At 47.0% G+C, this 23,256-nt stretch overlaps 2 long non-coding RNA genes across 8 annotated transcripts in view; one reads left to right on the forward strand and one right to left on the reverse strand.

Moving 5' to 3' along the window:
* Nucleotides 1-535: 535 nt before the first annotated feature.
* LOC122209867 overlaps nt 536-23,256 on the reverse strand; it is a 90,176-nt gene continuing 67,455 nt past the window's right edge. The window contains exons 4-13 of one of the 3 annotated variants that reach the window (XR_006197782.1): nt 22,654-22,852; nt 21,582-21,621; nt 18,484-18,643; nt 17,564-18,124; nt 15,432-15,606; nt 9,405-9,581; nt 8,923-9,022; nt 5,921-6,083; nt 5,507-5,612; nt 536-624 (exon numbers count right to left, since the gene is read on the reverse strand). This is a non-coding gene — a long non-coding RNA (uncharacterized LOC122209867). Of the gene's footprint in view, nt 625-2,658; nt 4,761-5,506; nt 5,613-5,920; nt 6,084-8,922; nt 9,023-9,404; nt 9,582-15,431; nt 15,607-16,523; nt 17,437-17,563; nt 18,125-18,483; nt 18,644-21,581; nt 21,622-22,653; nt 22,853-23,256 lie in introns of those variants that run through there. The other 2 variants (XR_006197781.1, XR_006197783.1) reach the window with 2 other exon arrangements.
* On the forward strand, nt 583-18,373 carry LOC122209870. 5 transcript variants are annotated; one of them, XR_006197795.1, is made up of 6 exons: nt 583-699; nt 5,938-6,014; nt 11,428-11,542; nt 11,843-12,062; nt 16,021-16,112; nt 17,353-18,373. It is a non-coding gene; the product is annotated as an uncharacterized LOC122209870 (long non-coding RNA). The 5 variants fall into 5 exon arrangements; XR_006197792.1 differs by lacking the exon at nt 17,353-18,373 and having other exon boundaries at nt 589-699; nt 11,843-12,046; nt 16,021-16,450; XR_006197791.1 differs by lacking the exon at nt 16,021-16,112 and having other exon boundaries at nt 590-699.

Raw genomic sequence — 23,256 nt, forward strand, 5'->3', positions numbered from 1 at the left:
AACAAGTCAGTTTATTAGGCACCATTTGCCTGTGCACCGCCCCCCGCCCAACCCCGCCTGTGGTGTTTTACAAACATCCAGGCTCTAACCCGCACAGGATGGAGATGAAGGGAGCACGCTAAGAAACATGGCTGTCTTTGCTTTGACATTTATCTGCCCCATTTCCTGACCCCAGAATACTTTCCAGAGGGTCTCCCAATTTTGAGTTTCAGCCGAATTCTGAGTAGCTCTCACTTAGCCACGAAAAGACACATTTCTAAGAGGGACATTTAGATCCCATGTTTTGATATAAAATATTTTTCTTTCATAGGTAGAATTAGGGGGCGTTGCGTTTTCCTTAAGGTAGTTGATCCAACCATTAGATAGATTGTGCTTATTTTGGTTCAGATGGCTTTAAAAAAAAAAAAAAAAGGAAGAGAATTTTAAAGTCATTACTTCTCCCATAAGGTCTCTGGATAACCTAAACCGCTACCCCTGAAGAAGGGCAGAAGGGTTGTGTTTTGTCCTCCTGGTGTGAACTTTGCAAGGTTTATTTCCATCATCACTGAGTCATGGCTTGTCTCTGTCTCTCTCTCAGGATATTTTGCTCGCGTCCATGGCGTCCGTCAGCTTATAAAGGCATTTCTAGGGAAGACAGAATGTCCCTGTGAGATTCTAAATCTTGGGGCTGGGATGGATACCACCTTCTGGAGACTAAAGGTAAATTAAAAAATACCGCCCCCTTGTTTCCCCAATTATTTAATTTTGTGAAGGTTCCCAGCGGGTTCAAAATGTCAGGGGCGCCCTGGCGACTCTGTCGGTTGAGCACCCGACCCTTGATTGCGGTTCAGGTCATGATCTCTCGGTTTGTGGGTTCAGGCCCCGCATTGGGCTCTGTGCTGACGGCACAGAGGCTGCTTGGGATCCTGTCACTCTCTCACTCTCCCTCTCTCTCTGCCCTTCCCCCATCTCTCTCGCAGAATAAGTAAATAAACATTGTTTTAAATGTTAGAAATATATTCAAAAGGAATGCGGTGACTGCCTGTCCCGCGTCCCTGTCCCCATCTGCTTGCACCTGCTGTGCAACCACTGTCAGCCACGTACGTGATGTCACCAGGGCCCTAGATATGTGCCTTGCTTCTTAGCTCCTGCTGTCACAAACAGGGCTTTTGATCCAAATCCTTGTATACATTCTCTGCGTGTGTGCGAGAGCCCTGCCAGTGGAGTAGCTGAGACCAGGGGCCCAGGCATTTGCCGTTTTGACGACAACAAAAGACTTTACTGTCGTCGTGACGGTGTCTTCAGTATAGCTTGGAGATTTGCAAGGCTGGGTGATGGTAACATGACACAAAGCCCTTTTAAGTTTAGTTATTCATTTTGAGAGAGAGAGAGAGACAGAATCCTAAGTGGGGCTTAGATGCGGGGCCTATCCCACGGAGCACGAGACCGTGACCCAAGCCGAAATCAAGAGTCCGAGCCCAACTGCCTGAGCCATCCAGGTGCCCCTCCATTCTCTGATTTGGTCCCTCACCTCCTTCGTTAGGGTTCAAGAGCAGGTATAATTACACTCACTCACAGAAGAGGAAATCGGTCCAGTTAGTGGCAGAATCAGGACCACAGGCCTGGTCTTTGATTCCGGGCTGGAATTGTAGCACCAAACCTTTTCTCTACAACGATCTCACTGATTTGCTTTCATTGCTTTCTCTACGCAATCTCACTGATTGCGTTTTCTTTTTTGTAGGTTTGTACAGATCTCTCTTGGTTCTTCTGTCAGGTCGGTCATGTGGCAGTCATGGGTACGTGCATTTCCCCAGATTCTTGCAGAAGTACACCAAGATAAACTAGAGTGTGTGGGCCTAATGCGACCTGAGTGTGTATTTTGTCCCTCATCAGCTCACCAGATGAGGTCTTTGGTCATCGGTGCCCCAGCCTCTCTCTCACTGAGGCGAGAAATCAGTGGCCTCAGCACAGCCTTAGTATTAACCGGTTGCCTCTGCATTCTTCATTCAGGAGAAGATAGCTAACGTTTCTGAAGGGCGTGCACATCCATGACCTCGGGAATGAACATGAGAGCTCTGCAGGTGGGGGGGTGGTACCCAGACGGGGCAAGGCGGGCTCCGAGAGCTCATGGCGTCCCCAGGTCGGACAGCCAGTGGCGCTGGAGCATGGAACAAACAACAGGCTGCAGTTCGTCCACATCCAGATTCCCTCCTTGTTCTCTCCAGAGAGCCCTGCGGCTGCTCGTGGGGTGGGGGAGGGGGGCTCTTTGCTATAGGTCGGCGGTGCCTCTGGGCCTCAGAGAGCACGGCGTGGTGGAAGGAACTGGAAGAGAATGCAGTGGCAGAATGCGTGCGGTGTGAACAGAAGCCACGGGAGAAACTCCTCCTTTGGGCTTGACACCCTTTTCAACGTGGTCCCGTGGTTTGGTCTCTCCCCCCGCCGTGTAGGTGGGTTAATCATTACTAAATCTGAGATTTTTATTTTTTTTTTTTTATTTTTTTTATTTTTATTTTTTAAATTTTTTTTTTTAACGTTTATTTATTTTTGAGACAGAGAGAGACAGCATGAACAGGGGAGGGTCAGAGAGAGAGAGAGGGAGACACAGAATCCGAAACAGGCTCCAGGCTCTGAGCTGTCAGCACAGAGCCCGACGTGGGGCTCGAACTCACGGACCGTGAGATCATGACCTGAGCCGAAGTCAGACGCTTAACCGACTGAGCCACCCAGGCGCCCCTGAGATTTTTATTTCTGAGCAAGGTACACTGAAGCTCATGTGCCCCTTCCAAGGAAAAGGTCATCTGTCAGCAGTGAGGAAGGAGAATAGTGCAGGGTCTGAAAAATTTGGTGGAGTTTTTTCGTTTTGATAATGACATCAGTCTAAAGGGTTTTAAAAAACCTAAGTTTCTTTTTAGAAAAATGATGCTTGTTTGCTCTCTGGAGCAGGAGCTGAACGGGCCAAATTTAGGCTGCCACCTATGTTGGTAAATAAAGTTTTACTGCAACACAGCCAACTCCCAGTTCCTTCCATCTTCCCTGTGGCTGCTTTAGCCCTACGGCAGCAGAGTGGAGAAGTCACAGCAGAGACCGTCTGGCCTGCAAAGGCTAGAGTACTGGCTGTTTACAGCAAGTTCGCTGAGCCCTGTTTTTGAGCTCTACGTGCTTCTGTAAAAGAGGAGGGGAGATCTCGTCGGCTAGTCTTGTTGTCTGGTGCACCTTCCACCTGGGAGGGTCCCCTGGCTGCACCAGCAGAGGCTTGGCTGTGGGTCACAGGCTCTTTGCTGCCGCTGGTGTGTGAGCTCGTTCTGTATGACGTCAGGCCCCAAGACCAGTCGAAGGGACAGTTGAAGGCTCCCACCTTCAAGCAGCGGGTGAGAGAAGGATGCAGGAAAGCCAGTACAACCCCAGACAAAGAATAAAGGGTGAGTGAAACCCTTTAAGGGACCTCAGCTTCTTGGTGTCTCTTGAATCCTATTTCCACACGGCCAGAGGATCAAGGACGCAGGGGGTCAGTCTCAATATGGCAGCCTGTGCAGCGGTCGGCCACGTTGGGTCTCCTTTGAGCCTACGGGATACTCTTCCTCACGGTTGTCCCCGGCTGCCCTCCGGTAGCTATGCACGGTCCCGGTTGCCTTCCGTGCCTCCTGTGACGTGCGAGCTACTGGCGAGTGGAGTGTCGGAAGGGCTCGGGGAATCCCAGAATAAAAAGTTGAAGCGTCATGTCCCGCAGCCATTTGTTGCCCCTTCCCCAAAGGCAAGAAAGAAGATGTCTGTTCCTTAAAAGCTCCAGTGTGCCTTTTGGAAGCTTTCCCTCCATGGTGACCCCTTAATCGGCATTCTTAAGAGGGCAAGTAGCTGATGAGTGGGAAAGCTCTTTAGAAAGTCAGAAGTCCTAGACGAGCCATAGGATCGTATGCTGTCCTGCATTTGCTTTTGTTCTCCTGGCCTTCTGGAATTTTAGCGTGTCCTTAACTTCATATCGTGTGAGCGAAATCCTTAGAGGGTGTTCTGGAATTTCCTAGCAAAAGTCATCTTCTGGTATGCTCTAAACGTTTCCTCCAAATATCTTCGGACAGCTTTTTACCAGGCCCTGCCCTATACACGGGCAGGGGGGCGCGGCAGCACCAAGAGAGAACGGTTGAGATCGGTGAGCGTGTCTCTTCTGATGGGTCAGGAGACTGTCTTTGTCTCTGTCTTCCTGTCTCCCCCTTCCTCCTTCCCCCTTTGTCCCCCAGACCAGATCCCCTGAGATTTTCCAAGGGCTGAGGGGTAGCTGGCTCTCCCAGTTCTGACACTTGCCCTTAGGGTCACCTCCTACTGGAAAATGCTTGCTTGTGATTGCTGCCTCCCTGCCCGTCATGCTGTCGTGGGGGGCCGGCTCCCTCTCGGTCCCTGCTGTCCATCGCTCGTTACTGTGCACGTAAATGGTGTTCTGCGCAGTTGCTCGAGTCAGAAAGAGGGGTGTCATCCTCACCCCAGCTCTTCCTTAATCCCGGCCCACACCTGCGAGGCCCACCACCGGGTTCTGGGCACCAACAAGTGTCTTTTTCTTGGTCTTTTTTTCCACTTTAAGGAAGCGGCTCTGTACTTGTGGAATGTAAGTACAGGTGGATACGGAGGCGTTAGAAGAGCGCTTTGGGGGGGCGCCGGGCAGGTCACCAGGTTGTGGAGCGCCTTGTTTCTTTCCCCAAGCTTCAGGGGCATCGGGAGCTGCTGCAGGCAACACGCAGGGTGTCGCTGAGAGTCCAGACAGCGGTGTCCTTACAGTGTGTGCAGTTGGAGAGCTGAGGAGGAGAGAATGCGTTCGTGAATACGCATCGGGGCTGAGGGATTGATTGGACGTGACAGAGAATGTGCTAGGATGGCCAGGGGGCCAAGGGGAGACCAGGCCGGGGATGCAGAAGGGGGAGCAAGGTCGTGTGTGTGTTTGTTTGTGTGTGCATGTGCGCGCGCGTCTGCCACGCTTTTTTACTGCAGCCCTCAGTAAAGATAAATGTACACCCCAGGCCAAGACCTACTTCTAAGTACCCATGTCAATAAGGTTTTTAAGTTTATTTATTTAACTTGAGAGAGAGAACCGGTGGGGGAAGGGCAGAGAGAGAAGGGGACAGAAGATCCAAAGCGGGCCCTGGCCCCCACGTGGGGCTCAAACTCACGAGCCGTGAGATCATGACCTGAGCCAACGTCAGACACTTAACCGACGGAGCCACCTCGGGACCCCGTCCCCATGACAGTCAATGATAAAGGCACACACGTGGCACTTACTAAGGCAGGCCCCGTTCTGAGTGTCCCTTGTGTGTACTTATTTCCTCATTACTCCTCACAACCCCGTGAGGTGCTGTCCCTGTCTCTGCTTCGCAGAGGAGGGAAACTTGGCCCAGGGAGTGGAGTGACTTTGGGGCCTCGCGGCAGACAGGCGGTGGAGCTGGGATTCGAACCCCCGTCCCCTGCTCCAGAGCACCTGCCCTTTACCACCCGCTGTATCCTCCCCTCACAGAAAAAAGTAAACGTGTCACAAAACAGTACTCACCCCCACTGTGCGCGATGCTTCGGGATTTTTGCTGTTTTATTCCATTTTATCCCTCAAATGCTGGTCAGCATTGGTGTCCTGACCCTCTCTGATTCATCTCGATCTGCTTTTTGGAAAATTCTGTCAGGTCCTACTCCCCCAGCGCCTCCACATACCCCCACCTCCATCCCAGGCACTGCTCCCCCAGTTCAGGCTCCCCGTGACTTCTTCCCTGGACAGCTGTGAACCCCGGACGCCCGTCCTCCATCCATTCCCCACGTGGAGACCACAGTAATCTGGAAAATACATCTCTGCCCATATCGTTCCTGCATGTCAAACCCTTAAGTGCCCTGATGCTCTTCGGGGCCTAGTACTCGCTCGGTACGTGAAGGTGGTCAGTAAATGTAGGAGTGAATACATAATTCTAGAGCTTACTGCGTGTTTTTCCTCAGGATGAAGATCTTCTCCCAAGTAAATATTTTGAAGTGGACTTTCCCATGAGAGTCACGAGAAAGCTGCACAGCATCAAGTGAGTATGGCTTTGACCACAGGAGAGAGCCCGGTAGGATTCAGGAGCAGCGTTCAGGAGGCGGCCGGTCTGAACGCCAGAGACCTCATTTTAGGGGACTCTTCCCTTTTACCCCCTTCCCACCTTCCTTCTGGCCCCAAGATCCCCATTCCAAACTGTCTTCAAAATGAAATGTCCCCTCCCTTGCAACTCTTCTGTCCGTTAACGTAATTTCTCTGAACACTTAATAGAAATGACCTATAGTGGTTTAATTTTAATCTGAAATTTAAAAAAGTGTTCTAATGTTTTATTTATTTTTGAGAGAGAGAGAGGGAGACAGAGTATGAGTGGGGGAGAGGCAGAGAGAGAGAGAGAGAGAGAGGGAGAGAGAGAGAGGGAGACAGAATCCAAAGCAGGGCCCAGGCTCCGAGCTGTCAGCACAGAGTCCGATCTGGGGCTTGAACTCGTGAACCGTGAGATCATGACCTGAGCCAAAGTTGGACACTTAACCGACTGAGCCAACCAGGAGTTCCAATAATCTGAATTTTCATGTGTGCTCCGGCTACTTCTGTATCTCCAGAGCATAGAAAGGGGCCTGGCTCAGAGCAGATGTGTAGTAAATAGCGTTTGAATGAATAATGGGAGGCCAAATTGGCCATTTACTATATATGAGATAGTATGGGGGCCACCCTGAGTCCATGTTTTAAGAATTCTGCAGTTATAGATGGCGAGTTTGTGAATCTTTGCTGAGAGCTTTGGTAGCACCATGTGAAATGCTTCACTCAGATGATCTCATTGAGTCGTCAGAGCCGACTCAGGAATGACATGCTTTTATTAGCAGTTGAGGAAACCAAAGCTCAAAGAAGTTAAGCTAATTTCCATAAGGTTTCCTGTTGACAAAGGGGTAGAGCTGAAATTTAAACCCTGACCTCAAGCCCAAGGTCAGATTTTCTCAGTGGTTTTTAACGTATACTTTTTCCCCTTCTTTTTAAATTAGTCATTTAAACAAAATCTTAAGTCTTACATTTAAAAAAACTTTTAGTAAACATTAAAACTTTCACCTTGTCCTTTAAAGGTGTGTAATTCCCACAAGCTAGAAATATTTTTCAAGTTTTTTTTTTTTCCTAACTTACCCTATGGAATCAAGTTTTCCCCTTTTCCAAATACAAGATTGTATTACACGGAATGTGCATTGTATCTAAAAAAAATTTTTTTTTAATATTTATTTATTTTTGAGAGAGGGAGACAGAGTGCAAGCTGGGGAGGGGCACAGAGACAGGGAGACACAGAATCCGAAGCAAGCTCCAGGCTCTGAGCTGTCAGCACAGAGCTCAACCTAGGGCTCAAACTCATGAGCTGTGTGCGAGATCATGACCTGAGCCGAACGAAGTTGGATGCTCAACCGACTGACCACCCAGGCGCCCCACGTAGTGTGCATCTGAGATGCGCTATGGCATCTGATGCTGTGCAGCCACAGAATACGACCTAGCTTGTTAGGACACCGAGTCAAATAAGAGCAGGTGGGCTCTCACTTAAGCCTACAGGAGGTTTCTGGGGTGAAAGATGTGTGTATGGTGGTTGCGATACTGAAATCGGCTCTCGGATGTCTAATTTTTTGCACATTCTGGAGGAGAGCAGAGTCATCACCTAAATGTTACTGGACGTCAGGTCTGAGTAGGAATCGGTTTGTTTAGTTGTCTGTGATTAATAATGGTTAAAATTTTTAATTGAGTGAGCAGAAGCAGGAAACGAGAGATGGCTTGGAAAACACTGCAACGTTTGGAAACATACCACTAGCCTATCTTTGGCGGTTTCTACGTCTTGAGTGCTTCATGATCAGTTTGTGACTTGACGTCAGATTCGGAGAGTAACGCTCACTGACCTACTCTGAGAGCTGATCCACTGAATTTTTCACGTGTGTGCCTAGGGTCAGACGTCATTAAGCAGCAGGCCCTCTGGAGTCACCCTTGCTTTGAGCAGTAGCGGTACCTACTGGCCATTTCGGTAGTGGGTGTTTGCATTTTTTCACTAAGCTACTTGACTCATTTCTCTCTCTTTCCCATCCTCCCATAGATACAAGCCTTTCTTATTACAACCCATTATAGAATGACATTCAGAGGACACACTGCAAATTGGCAAGTACCCTTAACCTAAGTAATACAGTATGGGCTACCTCTCTGCTTTTCTTCCCCTTTCTTTTTAAAGATGGTGTGTGTGTGTGTGTGTGTGTGTGTGTGTGTGTGAGCGTGCGCGTCTGAGTCTGCGCGTGTGTGCACCTGACGTCATAGAGTGTATACTTCTGCATCACATCTACTGTGAAGGAACTTGAAACAATTGTTTGTATGGCCCCTCTTAGATGTCCATAGGTCCCAATCTGAAATCTTTTGAAAAACATTTCAGTGAGCTGCAAACATTTCAAATATAGGAGCTTTTTCCCGAAAATCTTTCCTTGGAAAAATCCAGTCCGGCAGCCTCAGACCCTGACTCCTACATGGCTGCTTCGTTGAGAGGGAATGCACATGCCCACCACTGTTGTCTCGTACCTGACCCGCTTCACCTGTTACGTTAGGTCCTTGGCCCCGGGGCTCAGTTTTTCCCCGTAAGTTTTCAGTATGAGTGTTTCCAACAACTCTTTCCTCCCTTCTAAGCCTTTAAAACTAACGTCACAAACACTCTTCCAGAATGTTCCATTGTGTTCAGTGTGTGTCTGACAGAGAAGTTCAAGGGGCTTATTAATAATTCAGGTCAGAAAACATGCTCAGAGACGATGGCCTTAGATGGTGGGCACAGATAACACAGGAAACGTCAGGCAACTAGACAGGCCTCTACACCAGCACAGTGCCCTCGTCACGCTCCTAGTGAACAGACTCCCACAGAAACTAATATCTCCTCCATCCTTTGTTTCCCTCGTACAAATTTTAAGTACAACCTTCTCAGGCTTTGCCATTGGCTGGCACATCTGCTTTCTCTACATCGTAGCCGTCATACTTTTCTGTATATTTGGTTAATATTTGCGTCAGAAGGATTAGCTGTAATGAAAGGGTTAGTTAGCACTTTGCATTGCCTTCGACCCATCAGTGTAGAAGCATGTGAAGTAGAAAGTAAAGACCCTGCGTAATCTCTCCCCCCACCACGATAACCACTGTGCAGGGTGTTTTCTCCTGTGGATGGACAGTGTACCTAGAGGCAGGTAAATATCACGCGTAAGAAAATACACATGTAAATAGAATCCCGTGCCCGGCCCGCAAAAGGTTCAGTAAATTTTTGGTGAAGGAGTATGCATATATTGAATAAATAAATATATATGATGTAGATCAACATGTATTTGTTGAAAGAGTGAATCTATACTTCTATAAATAAATAAATACAGTTATATGTATAATTTTAGTAAAGCGAATAATTTATACGTACTGTTTTGAAACTTGTTCTTCGTGCATCCTAGGGAATCACGGCTGTCTTCATGTTGCCAGATTAGATCTACCTCGTTATTTCTGGTGACTTCGTAGTACTCCTCTGCATGGAAATTCCATTTTACTTAACGTATTCGCTACTGATGGTCCTTTAGATTGCCGCCTTCTTTATGGTTTCCTATTAAACAGTTTTGTAGAAAGTCTAGTTATATGTGCATATTCGCAGGAATTGCCAGTTCAAAAAATTGTATCTTATGAATTCTAATAGCTACTGCCAAGCCGTGCTTCAAGACCCTTTCGACTAATTTGTATTTTCACCAGAGTAGATGCGGGTTCCCTTTCCCTACACCCTCGCTAACACTGGCTACTACCATTTTAAAAAATTCCTGCCAGTCTGCCAAATCTATGAATTAAAGATTTTTTTGTAACTTTGTTTTAAATTTTTTATAACTTTGAACGTGCTAGTGAAACGGAGTACCCTTCCTTCCTTCTGTTGGCCTGTGGGATTTCTTGTAAATTTCCTCTGCTCATATATTTTCCAGTTGCATTGTTTCATTTCCTTTTCAATTTATAGGAATCCTTTACAACATAAAGCAATGTTCTTTGATACAAATCCCTCATCAACTGTTGATTGGCAGATTTCTTTCTTAGCCTTTCACTTGGTTTTTAACTCTGGGTTTGTGTCTTGTGTGGGCAAATTTTCTAGTCCTGTCCTTGATAGTTTTTGATCTTGCCATCATTCTGGGAGAGGGACAGTTGAAATAAAAATTAATGAAAATACAAATGTGAGTGAAAATTTGAGAAAAGTGATAGGCGATGATAACACTGACACATTTTCATTGAAAAATTGCCCTATTTCATTAAACCTTTGAGGCTGTGATTGCAAGAATCACACTATCTATTTACCGTCAGGAAAGAAAAGGTGCTGATAAGTTAAACCGAAACGTTATTGACTGATGCATCCTCATTTCAGAAATGTGAAACTGAGAAAAAATACGCATCTTGAAATTGATCATTTCTTAAAGCTGAAATATGCACGAGGTGAAACTTAAAAGTATATAAATGGGCACACAATGAAAAGTCAGTCCGAATGAGTAAATCAAGGGGGACGTCTGGGTGGCTCAGTCAGTCAAATGGCCAAGTCGTGATTTGGGCTCAGGTCAGGATCTCACAGTTCATGAGTTTGAGCCCTGCACTGGACTCTGTGTTATTAGCACAGAGCCTGCTTGGGATTCTTTCTCTCCCTCTTTCTCCACCCTTCCCCCGCTCTCCCTCCCCCACCCCCCTCCCCCCGCCATCTCTCAAAATAAGTAAGTAAATGAACCTCCATGTACCCATCACTGAACTTTTAACTGTGGCCAATTTCATCCGTACCAGTGGTTCTAAAAGTGTAGTCCTGGACTAGTGACATCACCACTGCGGAGCACTGGTTGGAAATACAGATGTCTAACTTTTGAAAGAATCTGACAAAATGTCTACTGCAAGATCTGCTACATCAGAAACTCGGGGGGTAGAAGCCATCAGTCTGTTTTAACAAGCCCGCCAGGTGATTCTGATGACTGCCAAAGCTCGAGAACCACTATAGAAACCATGCTGTCCGATCTCTGTGGGAGTATTTTCTTTTTTTTTTTTTTTAATTTTTTTTTTCAACGTTTTTTATTTATTTTTGGGACAGAGAGAGACAGAGCATGAACGGGGGAGGGGCAGAGAGAGAGGGAGACACAGAATCGGAAACAGGCTCCAGGCTCCGAGCCATCAGCCCAGAGCCTGACGCGGGGCTCGAACTCACGGACCGCGAGATCGTGACCTGGCTGAAGTCGGACGCCTAACCGACTGCGCCACCCAGGCGCCCCTCTGTGGGAGTATTTTCAAGCTAATGTTATCATTGTATTTGTAAATACTTTAGAAGCTATTTTCTTTTAAACATAGTATCTCACAAATTGGCACGACATTTAGAGAGTGGCCAGCTGATCGGTACCAATACTTAAATATTTTACCCTTTGACCTCCTAATTCTACTCCTAGAGACCTACTTAACTGGACAGGTGCTTCATGAGGTCTATACAAAGATGCTCATCGCAGTGCCTCAGATGGAGAAAATTTGGAGATACCACAGGCCTAATCGTGAGGGCTTGGCTGAGTAAGTTGTTTTATCCACTGATGGAATGCTAGGGAATCATTACAGATGATGATGTCATTGATATTACTGTTAAGTAGGAAAAGTAGTTTTCAAAAGAAGAATTGGCCCTGTTTTCTTTTTCCTGTGTGATGTGTGTGTACGTATTTGTGTGACAGAAAATGTGCTTATGTTGTGTGTATGGGTTTATGTTGTATGTATAGAAGACTGCAATGTTCTATACCAAAACATTTAATAGTTGGAAGATGTGATTTTCATTCATTCCACCCTCCTCCTTCCTGATTTTTTTTTTCCTTTTTGCAGTGGGACATGTATTTCTGTAATGGAGAAAAAATAATTGAATTTTGAAAAGAAATCCATTGAAATGATCACCTCTGGATGAATTTCTGTTGAAACGATAATCTCTTCTTGGCTTTCCAAATGGACACCTGTTGGATTCAAAGAGCTATGCCATTATTGGAGCAGATCTCCGAGATTCACCTGAACTCGAAGAGAAGCTAAAGAAATGTAACGTGAATCCACAGTGAGATCTTGTTTTAACCTCTTACGCGTTTGTGATTTCATGCGAATACGAAATAAGGTCAGGTGAAAGTGCAGCATGATACCCGTGTTCCGTTTTTAATTCTGAAATGTTTATCATTTCGTTGCTAAGAGGGAGGTTTTCTAAGTCTTTGAGAAGCAATGTTTCTCCTGTTTTCACATCAGAATCACGTGTATTGCTTTTATAACATACTGATGCCTGATACCATAAAGTTTGAGAGAAGATAATTATATGTATAGAAACCTATAACTGCAGGGCGCCTGGGTGGCTCAGTTGGTTAAGCGTCCAACTCTTGATTTCCGCTCAGGTCATGATCTCACGGTTGGGGAGATGGAGCCCCATGTCAGGCTTTGCGCGGAGAGCTTGGAGATTATATTAAGTATGCGTGTGAAAGCAGTTGAACGGAAATTGGCGCATAAGCTATAATCTGTAGATTATGACAGTTGCGGTGGTAACCAGCAGCAACCCGCTGCGAACGTAGAAACACACCATTTGGGCAAATGTGCTACATAGCCAGGGAAATAATCACTTACAAATCAGGAGAGCTCTTGGGATGCCTGCGTGGCTCAGTTGGTTAAGCATCCAACTTCTGATTTCGGCTCAGGTCGTGATCTCCTGGTTCATGAGATTGAGCCTCACATTGGGCTCTGTGCTGACACAGCCTGCTTGGGATTCTCCCTCCCTCTCTCTCTGCTCCTCCCCTGCTTGCCCTCTGTCTCTCTCAAAATAAGTAAATACACTTAAAAAAAAATTAATCAGGGGAGCTCTTGATAGGCAAGTTTGCCTCAGTCCTGGAGATCTACAAAATGGATAAGGAACAGCGGCTATCACAAGTATTAGAATTACATTCATAGTTCTCTGGGGTTCATTTGTGCTCTGTGTTTTCCTCCGTGGGCTGTTTTTGCTTCGCTTAGACTTCTCTTCTGAAAAGTATTAATCCTGTTTTTAATATTGGCGAAGGCTGCCTCTTAAAAATACACTGTAAACGTGTTTAACTTTTTACTTTCAAATAATTCAAATTTGTAAAAAAAAGTTGCAAAAGTTGTACAGGAAATTCCCACGTAGCCTTCTCCACCTGGCTTCCCCCCATGTGGTAATACCGTATGTAATAGTCGGTGCCTTTTGCATTAAAAAGGTTTTTGGAGGGGCACCTGGGCAGCTCAGTCGGTTAAGCATCCGACTTCAGCTCAGTTCATGATCTCATGGTTCGTGGGTTCGAGCCCTGCATCAGGCTCTGTGCTGACAGCTTGGAGCCTGGAGGCCTGGAGCCTGCTTCAGATCCTGTGTCTCCCTCTCTCTCTCTGCCCCTCCCCGGCTTGTGCTCTGTCTCTCAAAAATAAATAAACATTTTTAAAAATTTTTTAAATAAATAAAAACGTTTTTGGAACTGTTTTTCTCTAATTACCAACCTATTGAGGTTTTGAAACTTTTTTCCCACTCACTCACTTTTTCTAATCGTTCCTATTGATATAATCTGGGGTTTTAGACTTGGGTTAAAAAATATTGCTTACTTTAAACTTCCTTTTAATGTTTTTCTTTCTGATTTTCAACTTCATCTGCAACTTGGACTTCATTGTCTGTCCTCTGGATTTAGTTCTCTCATTCTTTGTACCATGACCCAGTTGGGTCCAGAGAGCATTTGTAGATATATGCATACATATGTGTGTGTGTATTTGTATACACATACATATATTCTTATTTTGGAGAGAGAGAAAGAGAGCATGTGCAAGTCAGGGAGAGGGGTAGAGGAAACGAGAGAGAGAGATAAGATCCCAAGCAGGCTGCATGCTCAGCATGGAGCGCAACACAGGGCTCAATCCCAGAACCCTGGGATCATGACCTGAGCCGAAATCAAGAGTCAGATGCTCAACTGACCGAGGTACCCAGGCGCACCTGGATATATATTTTTAATTTCTTTTAGTGTTTATTTATTTTTGAGAGAGAGTGTGAGCACGAGCCGGGGAGGAGCAGAGAGAAAGGGAGACACCGAATCCGAAGCAGGCCCCAGGCTCGGAGCGGTGAGCAGAGCCCGATGTGGGGCTCGAAGCCATGGACTGTGAGATTATGACTTGAGCTGAAGTTGGATGCTTAACCGACTGAGCCACCCAGGCACCCCTGGATGTATATTTTTAAGTCACTTGAGTTATACAACATTTCCTTGTCAAAAAAAGAAAAAAAAAAAAAAAAAAGGAAATCCTGATGAACAGTAACAGTGGATAGTCGGGACTGTCAGGTCAAAGCCAGCAGCACTTGTGGGTAGCCTTTCTCTCTAGCGATCATGAGTCCAGGCACTGAGTCTAACCGCATGGGTTACATTCTGACACTAACGTACACGATGTTCTTTTCAGCAAATCTCTTGGGTATTTTCAGTTCAGACAATTTACTTGTTTTGAAATTCCCCGCCAATAAAAATAGGCAAAAGTAACCTACTTGCTTTGTGAGAAAAATAGCAACCAGCCATGAGGAACAGCAGCGTAAAGGGGCAGAGAAGGAGGAGGATCCAGTAAAGGAGTCAGAAGGAGCCGGAATAAATCAGCAGAGCTCACATGATTGAGGGCTGCCTGTGTTCCCTTCCAACTGTAAAGCGTTTAGAGATTTCTGTAGGAGTTTATTGCTTTTCCTGTTTCGTAATTTGTTCGTTACTTCGGGTCTGGTAACTCAGACCGCATACTAATGTGTCATTGGCTGAAGACTGTTCGTGTTGTTTTTAATTCTTGATGATAAAAGTTTGTGTAAGAAGAATTAGATTCTGTTAAAGGCATAGCAGTATTTCTGCATTTTATCAGTCAGCTTTTGATGTGTACCAAAATCTCTGCAGCCTCAGCGGTCTCGAACAACTCACAATTCAGAGTAGTTCACAAGTTGCTCAGGATTGTGTGAGGGGACCATTTGGACTGGGCTTAGCTGGGTGGTTCTTCCACTGGAGCCAGCTGCAGCTGAGGTCCCCTGGGGTTCACTCCTGTAGCTGGGGTCCCCTGGGGTTCCCTCCTATGTGGATGCCTCATTCTCACGCACAGGGCCTCCCCTCCGATAGCAAGCCAGCTTGGGTTCATTGCCACACGGGTTCAGACTTCCTAGCAAGAGGGCAAGGGCCAACGTGCAAGTGATTTTCAGCTTCCGCTTGCGTCGTGTTTGCTACTGTTGTATTGGCCACAGCAAGTTACAGGCCTAACCCAGATTCCAGGGGAAGGGAACTAGACTGCCTTGGAGCAAGGGGTCTGCAGGGCCACCTCGTCACCATGTGCGGGCATGCCGGGGGAGAATTTGTAGCAAGCCAGACAAAACCTTGCTCAGTGCTCACGTTGTTACGGTCTGAAACTTTGGGTCACGACGGGGCTCTCCACCTCTTACCGCCCTGATAGTTGACGTGCTATCCGGGGCTTCTCCTCTTCCTGCGGTGTGCACCCCAGGGTTTTCCTGCCCTGCCAGCACTATCCGTGGCTGCCGAAGTGAATCTTGACCATGGACCCAGTCACTTGGGAGCAAGCCTGGGGATGTGTCCGTTTTCACTGAATTCAGCAATTTCCTAACAAATGCAAACCATCAGCCTCCTCAGGTGTACTAATTGCTCACATGCCTTCCATGATTTCCTAATCAGTATTTTAAAATGACAAAAACCACATGAATGATGAAAAAAACTTTTTTTTAAATATTTATTTATTTTTTAGAGAGAGAGCGAGCAGGGGAGGGGTAGAGAGACAGACAGAATCCCAAGCAGGTTCCATGCTGTGAGCACAGAGCCCAGTGCGGGGCTCAAACCCACAAACTGTGAGATCATGACCTGAGCCAAAAATCAAGAGTCGGTCGCTTACCGACCGAGGCTCCCTGAGTGATGCAAATTTCAGTACTGATATAATAAGGGTAGCGAACTTGTAGAAGTTGCTTGCTATACAGCTGGCACCTTCCATGAGTGTGACCTGTATTAACCTACTTGTCACAGTAACCAGGGTGTGGCGGGTGTGGCCGGTGAGGGGACCGAAGCACAGAGGGATTGGACAGCTTGCTGCCCACGGCCGCACGGCCTCACGGCTGGTAAGTTTCAGGCCAGGATTCAGACCCAGGCAGGAAGACGACGGAGCACGTGCTCACAGGCACCCAGTGTGACCATTCATGCCACGTAAGCCTCACACGTCCACCGACAGAGAGTGATGCTGCTTCTTGCCTGCCACCGTTGTCACGGGAGCTCTGGGAATCATTTCGTATAGTAAACTGTTGACGTTTGGGGACAAAGTAATACTAGTGCGCGGTGTATTATGTATGTTTTGTGACATTTGTGCGTATAGATACGTTAATGGTTTTTTTGAAGTGGTAAATGGGGGGCACATGGGTGGCTCAGTCAGCTAAGCATCTGGTTTTGGCTCAGGTCATGATCTCACGGCTCATGAGTTCGAGCCCCACGTCGAGCTCTGGGCTCACAGCTCGGAGCCTGGAGCCTGCTTCGCATTCTGGGGTTCCCTCTCTCTCTGCCCCTCCCCTCGTTCATGCTCTGTCTCTCTCAAAAATGAATAAACATCGTAAGAAGGGGGTTTTAAATGGTTTCTCATTAGATAAGTAACACCACATGCAAAACTTCAAAAAAAAAATCAAATAGTACAAAAGGGTATGCAGGGAAAGGTAAGTCTCACTTCTACCCCGGACCTTAGTGAGTCCTCCAACCTGGGAAGCAACACTGCCAGATTCCAGAATTATTCTGCGCATATATAAATGTAGCTAGAGATTTTTTTTTCTTAAGGGCAGACAGGAGCATGTTATGCACAGCCCTCTGTACTGTACTTTTCGAGAGTCTGTTATCTGAGAATCATTCCACATCTGTATCTGTGTCTGTGTGTCTACGTCTGTACCTACATCTACTTGGATGTCCTCTTGCTGTTTTCATGGCAATGTGATATTTCATTGAACGACCATGCCACAACTGCTTTAACCCCAGCGGATGGGCATGTGAGTCCTTTCCGTCATAGGTCCCGTTACACATCACGCTGCGGAGTAAACCCTCTTGCACCTGGCGTGCACGTGGGAGTCTACCTGTGGAGCAGCCGCTCAGTGGTCTGACCGGCTCCCGGGCCGAGCGCACACCGCCCGGTTGCCCCGCAGGGGGCGGCAGCAGACGACGCTCTCGTCAGCCCCGCGTGCCGGGCCCGCACCCGACTCCGTTGACTGCACTGGGTATTAGCAAACATCAGCCTTGACGGTTCAGAAACAGAATACTGTTGTCTGATTTTGCGTATTCGAGAAGCCCTTCTGGCATCGCCCAGCCTCCTCTTTCCCTTCCCAGGTGAACATGGACGACCGACCGGTTCGGACAGATCGTGATCGAAAACCGGCGGAGGCGACAGTGTGACCTGGCGGGAGTGGAGACCTGCAAGCCGTGAGAGTCACAGGTCGGAGAGCAGGGCGGGGACATCCTTTGGTACCCTTAACCCCCCAGGGAAGGGCACACTCCCTTCTCAGATCAGAGAATGTGAGAAGCCCTGTCGCGTGCCCACCTGAACGGGCAGCTGGGGTTCCACGTGGGCCGCTGGCTCGTCACGCTAAAGAAGTCCAAGACCTGGGCCGCCATCTTGGTTTGGAAAATACACATTCCCATTTCCCATACCCTATTAGTCCAAGTTTTCAGTATGCATATTCGCAAACAACATGAACGTAGAGGGAACAGTAGGACGAAAACCCACGTCCCATCAGCCAACTTTGGTGACTCACATCTTTCAATATTGTTTTATTTATCCCCGTTTTTTGTCGGTGTTGTCATCGGAATATTTTAAGGCACATCCAGAGAGTATAGCATTACCCCCATAAAGACTTCCATGTGAATCTCCTACCAGTAAGCATTTTCTTCCCCCACCCCGGGATAATGGTAACATCATCATTGTACCTCACACAGCAGCCGAAACTCCTCCATAGCACCTACTCCACAGTCCGTGTTTGGATTTCCCCAGTTGTTTAAAAAAAAAAAAAACAGAAAAAAATTCTATAGGTGGTGTGTTTGAAACAGGATCCAAACTTGGTCCAGACTTTGCACTTGACACGTCGCTTACATTTCTTAGAATCTGTAATAGAGAGTTTAAATATCTTTTATTTATTATTTTTTAGTTTGTTTGGTTTTCTCTTTTTTTTTGCTGAGGAGACACCACCCACCCCTGCCCCTATTAAATAGGTGGGATATGTCACATTACGCCTCGAACGCATTCAAACACTCTTGCTCACGGAGAAGTTCCTTGCTTTATTTCTCTTTAAATATACATTAGTGACTTTTCTCCCATGATAACAATGCATGTTCGGTGTAGAAAATTGGAAAAGAAAAAGAAGAAAGATGGGGGCTGGGACGGGCTTTTGAAAAAGGAGTCATCTGAGACAAGTTCTCATGTGCTCCAAGAGTGCCTTGGATTCGTGCAACAGTGCCTCGTACCTTGCCTTTTCTCTCCGCTGCACATTCTAGAAAGAACGGCTCCTGTCGAATGGGTGGGAAACAACATCAGCCGTCGACGTGCTGGAAGCGTACAGCAGACTGCCTCAAGCTGAAGCGAGCAGGTGCGGATTGGCGAGAGTTAGTTTCACGGCGAACAATTCTGATTGATTAAAGGCATAACTGTCTTTAATGTAAACACAAACACAAAACAAACCTCAAACCTCCAACCCTCACTAGATATACTTGAACCATGTTAATCTGCTAATACAGGCTAAACCACAGCACCTTGAGAGGAACTCATTAGCCATTAACGGAGATAGGGTTTGTGCCAAAGCAGGTTATTTTGGTCAAAACGAGCCGTCACACCTGTCGCACTCCCAGAGCACCCTGTGCGGTGGCAATTCTGCACAATCCCTGTGTTTTGCAGATTTTTTCTTTGAACTTATTTTTATTTTAAGAGAGAGAGCAGAGCGCGAGTGGGGAAGGGGCAGCGAGAGAGGGAGAGAGAGAATCCCAAGCCGGCTCTATGATGTCAGTGCAGAGTCCGAGGTGAGGGCCTTGAACCCATGAACCGTGAGGTCGTGACCTGAGCCAAAATCAAGAGCCGGACGCTTAACCGACCGAGCCACCCAGGCGCCTCTTTGTGTATATATTTTAAAGCTTATATTTAAATGCTCTTTTGAAAAAAATCATACAAGCACATGATAAAACAAAACAGAAGAAGGCAGTGTAGAGTACGAAGACCACCCTTCCATCCTGCTCCCCTCACCACGAGTCTACCACCTTCTCTCAAGACACGAGTGCCCTTGTCTGTTCTTCCAGAAGTGAGCTACGCGTGTGGAAGCACGTATGTCCCCCACTTGCTCTTGACGTAGATAGTAGCGTACTCTGCACGTTATTTACTCTACAGTTTGCTTTTCGAATTCCACGGTGAGCCTTAGAGACTGTGCCAGGTCGGTGCACACAGACCCATCGCATTCTTTCAGATAGCTGCATATCCTCCAGCTGTGTGAGTGTGCCATAACCTCTTGAACCCAGCTCTCCTCGGTTACAGCTGTGATGCAGCTGTGAGGCTGCAGTCAATATTCTGGAACGTACATCTTTGTACATATAGGGTAAACTCTTAAAGGCAGAACTGCTGAGTGGAAGGGTGTACATTTTAAATGCGGGGTGGGGGGGGCACCTGGCTGGCTCAGTCGGTAGAGCATGCAACTGACTCTTGATCTCACGGTCATGAGTTCAAGCCCCACATTGGGTGTGGGGCCTACTTAAGAAAGAAAAAAAAAAAAAGGAGGGGGCCTGGGTGGCTCTGTCAGTTAAGCATCTGACTTCCGCTCAGGTCACCATCTTGCAGTCTGTGAGTTTGAGCCCTGCGTCAGGCTCTATGCTGACAGAGAGGGGATTGTTGGGGGGGGGGGGGGGGGCGGCAGGTAAGCATCTTCATGATGAAACAAGGCGTTCCTTGAAACTGGCAAACTCTTGAGGCCCCCGTGGATGTTCTAAGAAAGGGACAGGAGCAGACAGTTGCCACCTGCCTCCTGTGGGAATTCTGCAGTCCTCAAACTGCCTGCAAGGTTTGGGGCTTCAAGGGTTCAAGGAGGTTGTGCATATTTATTACTAACGTGGGATGTGGGAGAGAGAACACTGATGTGAAACCTAGTCTAGTTAAAGGTTATCGAGCCCAAGCAACATTTCTGAAAGTCTGAAAGTGAAGCTGAAATATACGATAAAAGCCAATGAGGAAATATTACTAAGAATAAGATTGTCAGGGCTCCTGGGTGGCTCAGTTGGTTAAGTGTCCAATTTTGGCTCAGCTCATGAATTCACGGTTCAGGAGTTCAAGCCCCATATTGGGCTGTGTGCTGACAGCTCAGAGCCTGGAGCCTGCTTCAGATTCTGTGTCTCCCTCTCTCTCTGCCCCTCCCCTGCTCACATTCTCTCTCTCTCTCTCTCTCTCTCTCTCTCTCGCTCTCGCTCTCTCTCTCAAAAATAAAATAAACATTAAAAAGAAAAATGAAAAAAAAAGAATATGATTATCTAATAATTCTTAAAAAAAACAAACCCTCCTACTCTTAATAAAAACTTCTGGTCCTTAAAAAAAACAACAACAACAAAAAAAACGTGCTCTTAGAATCTTCTACCTGCAGGTGGCTGTCATAATTTAGAAGGATATTCTGACATGGGCTGGCATAGCACCAGTTTTCTAAGCTATGCCGGCTCCTCTCTATGGGAAGAGACAGAAAGTCACCCGGGAGCAGATTGCTGGTCTTCAGGGGCTCAGGTGAAAAGACCTGCCGAAGGTCATGGAATGAGAAGCAAGGACACAAGCAAGGAGGCTTAAGAGAAACCTCAGTGCAGAAGGGTTCTGTCTTTCCCGGCGTGCTCTGGGGTGGGCGGAGACGGAAAGGGGTTGAGGCCGAGTGAAGGGATGTGTACAAAGGGTCCCAGGCCTTCTGGAAGAAACCCCCAGCCCCAAAGTTAGGGAAGCCTGTGAGAGACGAAGTGCAGTGGCCCCGGCCGAGGTCCCTCAGGAAATATCCCTCCTGCAGGGCAGAAAAGTCCAGGCTGATCACAGGCCACCTCAGGGCCTCAGGGTGGTTCTGACAGGTCTGGTCACCGTCACTGAGACTCTAAGTCCTTCAGGAGCCAACTCAGCCCAGAAGTGGAGGATGATAGCATGAGAGGCAAGAAGTGGAAACTCTAGGCTGTTGCTGGCAGGGCCTGTCCCATCAAGGACACCGTCATAGCAGCGAGTGACAGGCCCGCAGCCTGCCCGGGACCCTTGACCAGGCTGCAGTGCCGGTGGACCGGCCAGGCCAGCCAGCGCCTCCCCCACCCCACCCCGACACCTGGCACTTGAAAGCAGGACAGCCCCATTTGAACTTCACAACATGACACCGAAGTTCCAGATCCCCTTTTTATCACCGTGCAACCCAACTGCTTTTCTTTCCTGCTCGGGACCATGCCGATCAGTCTCATCGTGTCTCAGATCATACATACAGACGTACGTACACAGATCTGCTTCAGTTCTCGCCGATGAGGCTTTGTTTTGTTTTCCTCTTTAAGCAAAGCACTTTAAGAAGATTTTATTTTGTTACCTGTAACAGATCTTCACTGAGGACTTCTGTTTTCTCAGCTCTGTGGGAAAAAATGAAAAGCTCAGAGTCAGAAATCCAGAAATGCAAAGGAACTCGTGAAATGTAATAATGACTATCCCAGAGTTTAAAACAAAACAGCTAGGGACGGACGCCTGGGTGGCTCGGTCGGTTGAGGGTTCAACTCTTGACTTCAGCTCAGGTCATGATCCAGGGTCGTGGGATCAAACCCCACGTCGGGCTCTGTGTGGAGGGTGGCGCCTGCTTGGGGTCCTCTCCATCTCCCTCGGCCCCTGTCTCCCCCCGTTCCCCGCTTGTGTATGCATGCTCTCGCTCTCTAAAATAAAAAAATAAAAAATAAACAAAACAGTCAGAAATGAATAACAACATGGGGAGAAATTCCACCAATGTTGACATCAGAGGGCTCCTTGAGCAAAACCAAAGAAAAAAAACCAGCAAACAAAAGTCTGCAAAGAATAGCAACCCCAAACAAGAACAAAGCCTCAAGACCAGTGGCTCCCAGACCTGGGCGTGGATAGAATCACGGAGGGTGGGGAGTGTGCTGATTTAAAATGCCAGTTTCCAGGCCTCACCTCTGTTCAAAAGCAGGTCTGGAACAAGATCCTGCTTCTTTAAGAGGCCCTTTCCTCCCAGAATTCCATGGCCGAGACCCACAGGCCACCCTTGCAGAAAAGACTGCTCTAGAGTCGCCTCGCTGGCTCAGTCGGTAGAATGTGCAACTCTAGATCTGGGGGTCATGAGTTTGAGCCCCACATTGGGCATGGAGCCTACTTCAAATAAATTAAAAAAATAAAATAAAAAAAGACCGCTGTAGAGAAGCCGAACCTTCAGTTTCTAAAATGATCATTTCTGAGCTGCACAGCCTTACTGAAACAAGTTTGTCACAAATCCAGGAACGTGATTCAATACTACACACACAAATAGTAACAACTGAGTACTCCTTCCTTCAGGCATCTCATCTTTACTTTAAAAAGAAACAAAGTATTTTCACAGCTTTCTCCCACTCATGCTTTCCAATTATCATTAACTATGTAGACCTTTCCAGAAAGCTGACCTGGCGGCCATCAACCGGCAGAGGAACATCCTGAGTTGCTCGAGCCTCAGTTGCCAGATCACGGTACTTTCCGAGGACTCCTCTGCAGTCCAAAGGGGTAGCACTGTTACTGTACGTAATACCCAGGATGATGGCAATCGAGGTGCCACAGTGGGACTTCTGGTTCAAACAGCGATTTAAGTCGAGTCATTTGACACCCCTGTAATCAAGTCATTTGATTACAAAGCAAATCAATGTATTTCTTATCCTTGTTTTCATTTTACCAACCAGACTCTTTGCTTTCAATTTAGAGGTACTTAACCTAAAAAGGTATCTGGAGACTGAAATCTATGTGGAACATATTATGCGAAAATGTTAACATACAGCTTGAAAATAAGTTGACACTATGTTTCCTGCCTTTATGGACACTCAGCCACATATTACATTGATAAAATTAATTTTAGAAAGAGATCCAATATCTCTTCTTAATCAGGTTTATTTCTGGGCTTTCTAGTCTGTTCCATTCATGTATCTTTTTTACGCCAATACCATCCTATTTTGATGACTACTGCTTTGCAATATACAGCCAACCCTTGACCAACATAGGAGTTAGGGGTGTTGACC

This window comes from Panthera leo, chromosome E3 (assembly GCF_018350215.1).
Source record: "Panthera leo isolate Ple1 chromosome E3, P.leo_Ple1_pat1.1, whole genome shotgun sequence".
Taxonomy (NCBI): Eukaryota; Metazoa; Chordata; class Mammalia; order Carnivora; family Felidae; genus Panthera; species Panthera leo.